The 9,021-nt window shown below is 41.7% G+C and overlaps 1 long non-coding RNA gene across 1 annotated transcript; it reads right to left on the bottom strand.

The window, feature by feature from the left end:
* Nucleotides 1-298: 298 nt before the first annotated feature.
* On the bottom strand, nt 299-7,412 carry LOC115090267. The gene is made up of 4 exons (XR_003856358.1): nt 7,028-7,412; nt 3,270-3,536; nt 2,041-2,171; nt 299-1,493 (listed from the first exon to the last, which is right to left on the bottom strand). It is a non-coding gene; the product is annotated as an uncharacterized LOC115090267 (long non-coding RNA).
* Between the last annotated feature and the right edge of the window lie 1,609 nt (nt 7,413-9,021).

The following is a 9,021-nucleotide window of genomic DNA, read 5'->3' as shown; positions in this document are numbered from 1 at the left end:
TGCTGCCTTCATCTTAAATTTGTTTAGTCCTAGTTAAGTTTTAGGTTGCTATGGGAGTAGGAATGCATACAATTAGGGTCCTTAAAATATATTTGTGTATTCACTATTTTTCTGGTAGTGATCTAAAGGGACTGATCAAACTCTTGATAAGGTGTGGGGAATTTCTGAATTTAAATTAAAAGGCTTATTTTTATTTTATTTTAGTGTGAAAGTGACACCTGCCCATAAATTAAAGGATGAGCTAGAAGTGGGTGGGAGAGGGGTGGGAGGGTTGGGAAATACAAACACACAAACTTCTGTTTATTGCCTGCCTTTCTGACTATTCAATACAGACACACGAACATACTAAATAGTTTAATTCTCCCCAATACTTTTAAGTTTTAAAAATTTCCCCAAGCAGTACTTACTGATTCTTTTCAGCCACTGTCCAGGTGAACGTCTCCTCTCCTTGCTCCCACTGGATTGAACTCACAAAACTCGACAGCCAGAGAAGACCTGGCAGCATCCATTCATTTAGTTCCATTAACCCACCTCCATGTTCATCACCTGCAGTGGGGTCTCTGCTGTCAATGGTACTAGCTAACTCAACCCCTGACAACCAAAATACAAATTTCAAGGAACACGAAACAGGAATTTCACAGGTGGCTAAACCCTCAAATTCTTCAAAATGGAACTCCACTCTGTTTACTCCTTCATCAAGTAATGTTAGCAATGGATGCCTTCACAAAAGGTTAGGGCACCCATACTGAACCTGTTTTAGCCAAGAGGACTTGCCTCTCATAGAAAGACGTTTTCAGATCAACCTACTAGAATTAAGAGCAATCAGATACACTTTGAATTTCATGCATTTTTCTCAAGGGAAAATCATTATAATTCAAACCAACAGCCAAGTGGCCATGTTCTGTGTGAACAAGCAGGGAAGCAAAGGGTCATGAACTCTCTGCCAAGAAGCAATAAGAATACAGAAATGGGTATGCAAGTATCAAGCTGTCCTGAAAGCCACTTATCTTCCAAGGATCTCCAACACATTAGTGGATCATCTCAGCGGTGCTCCATCTTCAGGAGTGGTATCTATAACAATCAACAGTTGACAGTCTATTTGGCTTATGGGATCTTCCAGCAATTGACTGATTTGTGACAGAACAGAAAACTGGAGAAATTTTGCTCCAATCTGTCCAGTAACCTCAGGTTAGCTCAGGATGCTGTCCTTTTCTCCTGGAGTACAGATTTCATGTATGTTTTCCCACCAATTCCTCCAGAAACATGCAAAAATTGCTAAAGGAGCAAGCTCAACTGATCCTCACAGCTCCTCCGTGGCCCAGACAGCTTTGGCTGGCATTTCTCGTACAGCTCTCCAGCAGTCCTCTGAATCATCTGGGAATAGACCCTGCCTTATTAATTCAAGAAGACAGGAACCTATTCTATCCAAATCTCCCATCCCTCAATCTGTTGGCTTGCATGTTGAACACTCAGTAATCGCAAATCTTTCTTTGCTAAAAGAAATTGGAGATATAATAGAATCTGTCAGGAAGCTATCAACTGGAAGAGCTTATTATTTGAAATAGAAACAATTCTCCATATGCTGTCAACATAATGCCTTTTACCTATTCTCATGTGACCCCAAACATTTATTAATCTACTTGTTATCTTTTCTGAATCAGACCTTGCCACTTCTTCAGTAAGAGTACACCTCAGTACCATAGCAGCTTACCATATTCAAGTTGACAGTAAACATATATCAATTCATCTGTTGCTATCAAGATTTATGAAAGGCTTATGGCTGGCGCAGAAGCCTCCTGTGCCATGGAAGCTGCCCTTTGAACTGTTACAGCTGACTTCTCTTAAGTTTTTAATATGGAAATTATTTCATGTAGCAGTATCATCCACCAGAACAGTCAGTGCCCTTCAGGCACTAGTGTATTATTCACCATATATGCAGGGGTTTTTTTTCCACAAAATCAGTGGTGCTGTGCACTCACTTGAAGTTTCTGTCAAAGTTGTATCAGCTTTCCATAATAATCAAGCAATTGCTTTGCCTACCTTCTTCCTGAGGTCGAAGGCACATGAAGGTGAGAAAACCCTTCATATCCTAGACTCCAAAAAGGCCTTAGCCAGCTACAACAGCATTCAGCCTCTTTGGCAGGCTTCGCAACTCTTTGCATCTTTCAATCCTAACAGACAGACAGAACAGCGTCTTAACAGGATAGCAGACTGCATCCACTATTGCTACACATCAGTAGGCCTACAAATTACAGACACCATCAAAGCTCATCAAGTTAGAACTATGACCGCATTCTTTGCTCATCTGTAAGCAATACCTTGCAAGAGATCTGTAAAGTTGCAACTTGGTCACCAGTACACTCCTTTATATCTCACTGCTGTTTAAACCACCTCTCAAGGAGTGACAGTAAATTTGGACAAGCAGTTTTTTGTAGCCTGCTCCCCATGGTGGGGATCCAGGTTTCTTACTCAGTAAACCCTCACCTTGGGACTCTTCACATGTCATGGCTAATTCAGCCTGCCTAGCCATAGAAAAAGCAAGTTTGCTTACTGTAAATGGTGTTTTCCTAGATAGCAGAGTGAATTACTCATGCTAAATGCCTGCCCACCTCCCTGAAGAGTCAACAATCTCCCTAGATATAGCTCTACAATCAACTGAGAAGGCTCACGAGGAAACAACTGCTCAGGAATTGCTGCATATGCTTAGTAGAGCCAAAAGCTCTACTAGCTAGGAGAGATGAGACTGGTGCTGCCAGATGATGTCACCTACATGTCATGACTAATTCATCCTGCTATCTATGGAAAACATTGTTTATAGTTAAGCAAACTTGCTTTTCTCTCTCTCTCTCTCTCTCTCTAGCCCCGTCACCTCTGCCATCACTCTCACTCAATAATGCTGTAAGTCACCATGAGCAATCTTTGGAAAGGGAAACTAACAATCCCAAAATTTGTATTTTTAAATTATTAGTGAAATGGCAAAGATATTTTTTTTCTATCGGTTTCTCACATTAGTTCAAGCTTTTAATGTTCAGTATATTTTACAGAATCTCTAGATCACGACCTTTATTAGAATGACATATCATTGTTGACAGTAGGGCTTGTGGTTTCTGTTACATCTGCTTACTATTATATTGAAATCTCTGAAGCAGGGTGGGCCAGCATCTGAACTTTTGGAAGGAGATGATAACAAGTGGTCACATTTTTTTTAACTAAAAGAAAAAGAGATTATTTCCCCCCCTAGAGAGGAAGAGTTGCAGCTCTGCAAGTACCTGGCAGTCCGTGCAGAAAGCAGGGGGGGCTGTTTCAGTAGTTTCTCCCATATTTTTCCTTAACACAGCTGAGCGAAAATAAATCAAAGAAAACTGGAAATCTCTGGAGCAAGCACACTTGTCAGGCATAGGTTTCCATTTCAGAGCATTTGTGTGCAGACCCTGTCTGTCAGTGCGTGCCTTGGGAGCCTGTATGCTGTGGATGTCTTCTCTTGCCACTGGAAGGCAGCAGTGTTCCACAAGCCGAAAGCCAAAGTGTCAGTGAATCTTTCGAAATTAGAAAAACAAATTCAAAGCAGGCTGCAGTACTCACATGACGATATTTGGCCGATCACATGCGGGGTTCATGTGGCTCACATGACGATGTGTGGATTACATTCAAGGTTCATGGCATTCACATGACAATGTGAAGCACTGCAAGGTTCAGGGAGCTCCCATAACAGCATGCAAATCACAGGTGAAGTTCATGGGGCTCATATAAGTGCTGTGGGTTGCATGTGGAATTGATGTGGTTTACTTATAATCAGTGATACATGCATGGAGTTTAGATGCATGCTAAGGTTGTATGAAACAAGCTTTAGATATTTCAGTATACATTAATGTGGAGGAAGACCCTGTGTAAATCTCTATTACTACAGCAACCTCTAAAAACTGCTGAGTATCAGCTTTACGATGAATAACAGCTCAGGCAAGAGGGGTTCATTCCCACCTCTAGTAACCACAACAGACTCCCAGCTATACATATTAGACCATCCCAATGATTTTGCAGACTCATCTAATAAATGTATATGATTACAAGAAGGGATGTGACTTCAGCATCATAATGATAACATTGGGGACCAAACCTAACCCCATGATAAAAACTAAGCTTGTCCCCTAATAGAGAGGCATAGTTTCTGACTGCAGATGGGTTGGACAATTTGTTATAACCTGTCCTCATCTGTTGTTAGACCAGTTATTTCGTTACCTGTAATTCATTGTTATACCAGTTTGCTGTTATATCAATGGTTTCTGTACATGTAATTCGTTGTTTTAAATGTAAACTGGAGTGAAGGCCTCTAGCTAAACTTCGGTATATAAAAAACATACAAATAAATAAATAAATATCCTGAGCCTGGAGGAGAAATGCCTGCTCTGGACAGCTTCTTACCAGACTACCAAAGAATCCTTCTAATGGAAAGCCCTGGTATTGAGAGTGAGAGATTAGAAACCAAGCACATCAAAACACTTGAACATCAGGATAATATTGCCACAAACTGTGAGTCACAAGAGAGTATACTACCGAGGACAGCTCAGATCAAAGACAGTAAATGTGGGGCCCAGGAGGTTGTAAGACTGGAGAGGGTTCAGCTCAGGGCAGGTAGTGTGGGGCCCCGGAGGCTGTAATATTGTGGAGGGTTCAGCTCAGAAGCAGTGAGTGTGCAGCCCGGGAGGCTGAAATACTGGGGAGGGTTCAGCTCAGAGCAGTGACTGTGGGACCCATGAGGCTGAAGTTCTGACAAGGGCTCAGCCTCGAGGGAGAGGGGAATGAGGCTGTAATAATTGAAAGAGCTCAGCTCAGAGGCTGTGAGTGTGGGACCCATGAGGCTGTAGAATTTGGAAGGGCTCAGCTCCCAGACAGTGAGCATGGGTCTGTAACTCCTTGTTATGAAACATTTTTTTTCAATTTCCACAGATACCTATATTCAAAAAAAGACTGAAATCTCCTTTTCTTCAGCAACATGTCTTTTAAAAAAACTGGCTTCTACAGTACCTGCAAAGTGCCTGAACTGCAGGAGAACTGTACCCTACTCTTTGCTCACCTTCTTCCTGAAGACATGACCTTCCAGGCATAGGTGGAACTCTCACACTGCACTATCTCCAGACATGATCTTCTGCTGGAGGGCTTGTGTCTGCGGTCCTCTCCAAGTCCACTATGTCATATACTAACTGGTCTAGGCATAGATTTCAAGATCTATGTAGACGACATCCAACTACTCATCCCATACTCTTCCTCCTGGAATCATACCTTCTTACTAATCACCCTTTACTTAGAAACCATAAAAACCTGGTTGTCTCACAATAGACTAAAATTAAATGCGGCAAAAACTGAATTGATACAACTATCCATTATGCCTAACACACCATGCGGGTCCCCATTGCATCTTACCTTTGATAATCACCAGATCCCCATTTAACCCATGCTCAAATTCCAGGCGTCATTGTAGATTCTAAGCTATTCATGTCAGATAACATATCCAAATTAGTAAAAACCTCATTCTACAAACTGAATCTCCTAAAAAGCCTTAAACCCCTTCTCTTTCCAGCAGATTTCAGAATTGTGCTACAAGCCATTATTCTCTCAGGTTTAGACTATTGCAATTCCTTAGATGTTGGCCTTCCCAAATCAACAATTCGTCCGCTCCACTCATACAAAATTCTGCAGCCCACCTCCTAACACTAAAATGAATGAACATATTTCCCCTGTTCTTCTTAATCTTCACTGGTTACCAATTAAGGGTCTGATTCACTAAAGCATTTCTCCCATTCTGTGACTATGGGAAAATGCCATGATGAATCAGGCCCTAAGCAACGTATTCAATATAAAATTCTAACTTAATTTTCAATCTAATCCATAACCTCTCATCCATTTGGTTATGCACCTCTTTAAGTATTTACCAATCTTGATGCCACCTAAGATCAATCGATAAACATTTTCTTGAGATCCCGACAGTCAAAATCGCCAGACTAGAAATTACTAGAAAACGTGCCTTCTCCCTGGCAGGCCCCCTGCTCTGGAATTCCATTCCAACTACACTAAGATTTATACCCAATTCGAAAGAATTCAGGAAAAAACTAAAAACTTATTTATGCACTATTGCCTTTCAACTCAACAACCCTAAATAATATCATTCACTTTTATTTTTTCTCACCAATTTCCATTACACACTCAGTTTGATTCATTGTTTGTCTAAATATTTTTTTAAATTAAGTTTATAATTGAATGTATTTTTATAGTCCTATTTTATGTTATTGTATTTGATATCTTCTATATTTTAAAATATTGTTTCCTTTTATTTTCTATTTATTATATTATGTATGCTTTATGATTGTAAACTGCCTAGACCTCCACCCATGTATAAGTGGTATACAAAAATAAAAATAAATAAAATAAATAAGTCTAAGGCCTGGTTCTTTCTGCACCTAGAGCAGCTGAGAGCTCTGCCCTCCAGAACAAATGTGGTGAGGCAGGTGAAGCTCAGGGAAAGAGTTTGGGAAGGAAACCATGCATGGACTGATTGAGCAGATCCACTTCTTCATGATTCCTCTTGATAAACAGAATTTTAATCAGGGCAGAAGATGATCTTCCTTATTCAAAATGTTTAAATTTCTCAAAGGTTTCCATGCACAGGAGGCAAGCCTCTTTCAACAGAAAGAAGGCTCTAGAACAAGGGGTCATGGGATGAGGGTGAAAGGGATTGGACTCAGGAGTAATTTTAGGAATTATTTCTTTACAGAGAGGGTGGTGGGTGCATGGAATAGCTTCCCAGTGGAGGTGGCGGGAACAAAAAATGGGATCTGAATTCAAGAAAACATGGGAAAAAATACAGGGTATCTCTGAGGAAATGATGGGAGTTGTAAAGCTAAATTAGTTGGGCAGATGGGCAGACTAAATGGGCCATATAGTCTTTTTCTGCTGTGTCTAAATTCCTAAAGGTGTCGAATTCCTTGCTGTCCTTTCAGACAGTGAAGCAATACAAACATGTAACGCAGGTTACCTGTACTCCCAGGATGTTCACTGCTCCCACATAGAGTTATTACTTCCAGTAAAGCACGCTTTCCTCTGTTCATACTTATCATTACATTGCTCATTCAACACTCCCCAGCACAGAAGCTGCCTCTTGTGATCTCCAGCCATAATCTGGAATGCAGTTGATCATCCGAACTCCCAACTTTGGCTATTCCTGCGCCTCAAACACATTTCCTCTTCTGAAGGTTGGACAACTTTCCTTCCACCATAGAAGTGTCCAGTATGCGAAGGAGCCTGTCCACTTCTGCCAGGGCTCCTATGTCTCTAACACCCGGGATTTTAGAAACAAAATCGCTGTTCTTCCCACAGATGGAAGCAGCTCTTTCCCTGTCTCTGCGAATACAAGCAAGGCCTTTATTTATGTGATCCACCCATGATCAACATCAGCAAATACCAGCAAAGCTCTCTACACTCCTCTATCTCCAGCCTAACAGCACTTCATTCCAATGCCTGTAGAAAGGTCAGCACTGTGGCACCATCCTGGGACCATGTCAGGACCAGAATTTCAGGAGAGATTTGTCCCGGAATTAAACATGAGTGTGCGTCTTCTGTGCATAAGTCTGTATACATATGCACGCACATGTCACTGATTTTTCTATGTTTTAACAAAGTAATTTTTCCATGGATGTTTTTTTTTTTTTTTGTTATAACACTGAAATACCCAAGAAAGATAAAATAAAAACCGAAAATGAATGCCCCTACCTATATGAAACAGGACTCCATGCAAGGGCATGTAGTGGACTCCTGAAGGTTATAATTACAGCAGTGACTCTCCTGTCTGCTAACTTTAGTAACACGATTTGTCACAGAGCTTTCTCATGGTTACTTCTGCATTTTTAACAGTTATTTCTTTTGGCACTGTGTCCTGCCAGCAAAAAGTAACACTTTCAGCAGTGAGTGTACTCAGTGACCCTGGCACATTTCAACAGCCTCATACTATAGTCTGCTTTGCTACTTGTTTTCTATTTAGCATCATACCCCAGAGTTGGTACAATACTGTCCTGTTCCCTCTGACACACTCATGTTTCAGAGCAACCCTGCTTTCCATCCAAGCACAAGAATTGAACATACTAGACTTCACTTAATCTATAAATTATGCATTTCTACAGATAACTCCTCCTCTAAACCCCAACACACACACACACACACACACACATTAATACTACTAATACACACATGCATACAAAGAGTAATACAGACACTTTTAAATGCACACATCTTGCTCCAATCATTTCCAACATGTCACTTAGAAAAGAGGTATACAGACAGCTGTTAGAATTATTCCTAATTCCCTGTTCTATATCTCTTCTCTTCTCTGTACCCAATCATAGGAATATGGTGGCAGAAAAACACCATATGACCTATCTAGTCTGCCCATCCACACCAACTTTTCAGCTTTATAATCCCTTCCACTCCTCAGAGATCCTATATGTTTATCCCAAGCTTTCTTGAATTCAGATACTGTCTTTGACTCCTTCACCTCTGTAGGGAGGCTATTCCATGTATTTACTACTGTTAGGATTCGTGGGTTTTGTGGACCCTTGGCCCGAGGTGAAGGTTGTTATAGCCTGAGGGGTGGAGCCCCACAGGTCTACACCGTCGGGAGGCGAGGTCAGCTGCAGCAGGGAACAAGTCTGTAGTTCACTGGAGAGATAATGTCCTGCGTCACTACCATGTGATCACAGAGTAGCCCAGAGCTGTGCTGTGAGGCAGACCCCGAGGAGCAGGGAGCGCAAGGACACTGTCTACTGTAGGCGAGATGAAGAAACTGTCCCCAGGGACAGCATGGTAACAGAGTCTCTGGTATGAGGACGTCGGGGCTGCCCTCTGGAGCAGGGAAGCAGGAACAAGTCAATCATGTAGAGACGTAGGCACTGCCCCGAGGAGCTGGGAAGTGTGGAGCGAGTTGCTGGTGTAGAGACATAGGCACTGCCCCGAGGAGCGGGGAAGTAGGAGCAGGTC

The sequence above is a fragment of the Rhinatrema bivittatum genome, chromosome 4 (genome assembly GCF_901001135.1).
Source record: "Rhinatrema bivittatum chromosome 4, aRhiBiv1.1, whole genome shotgun sequence".
In the NCBI taxonomy this organism is placed as follows: Eukaryota; Metazoa; Chordata; class Amphibia; order Gymnophiona; family Rhinatrematidae; genus Rhinatrema; species Rhinatrema bivittatum.
Note: the sequence above shows the minus strand (reverse complement) of the source record. Positions and strands in the feature narration are given on the sequence as shown.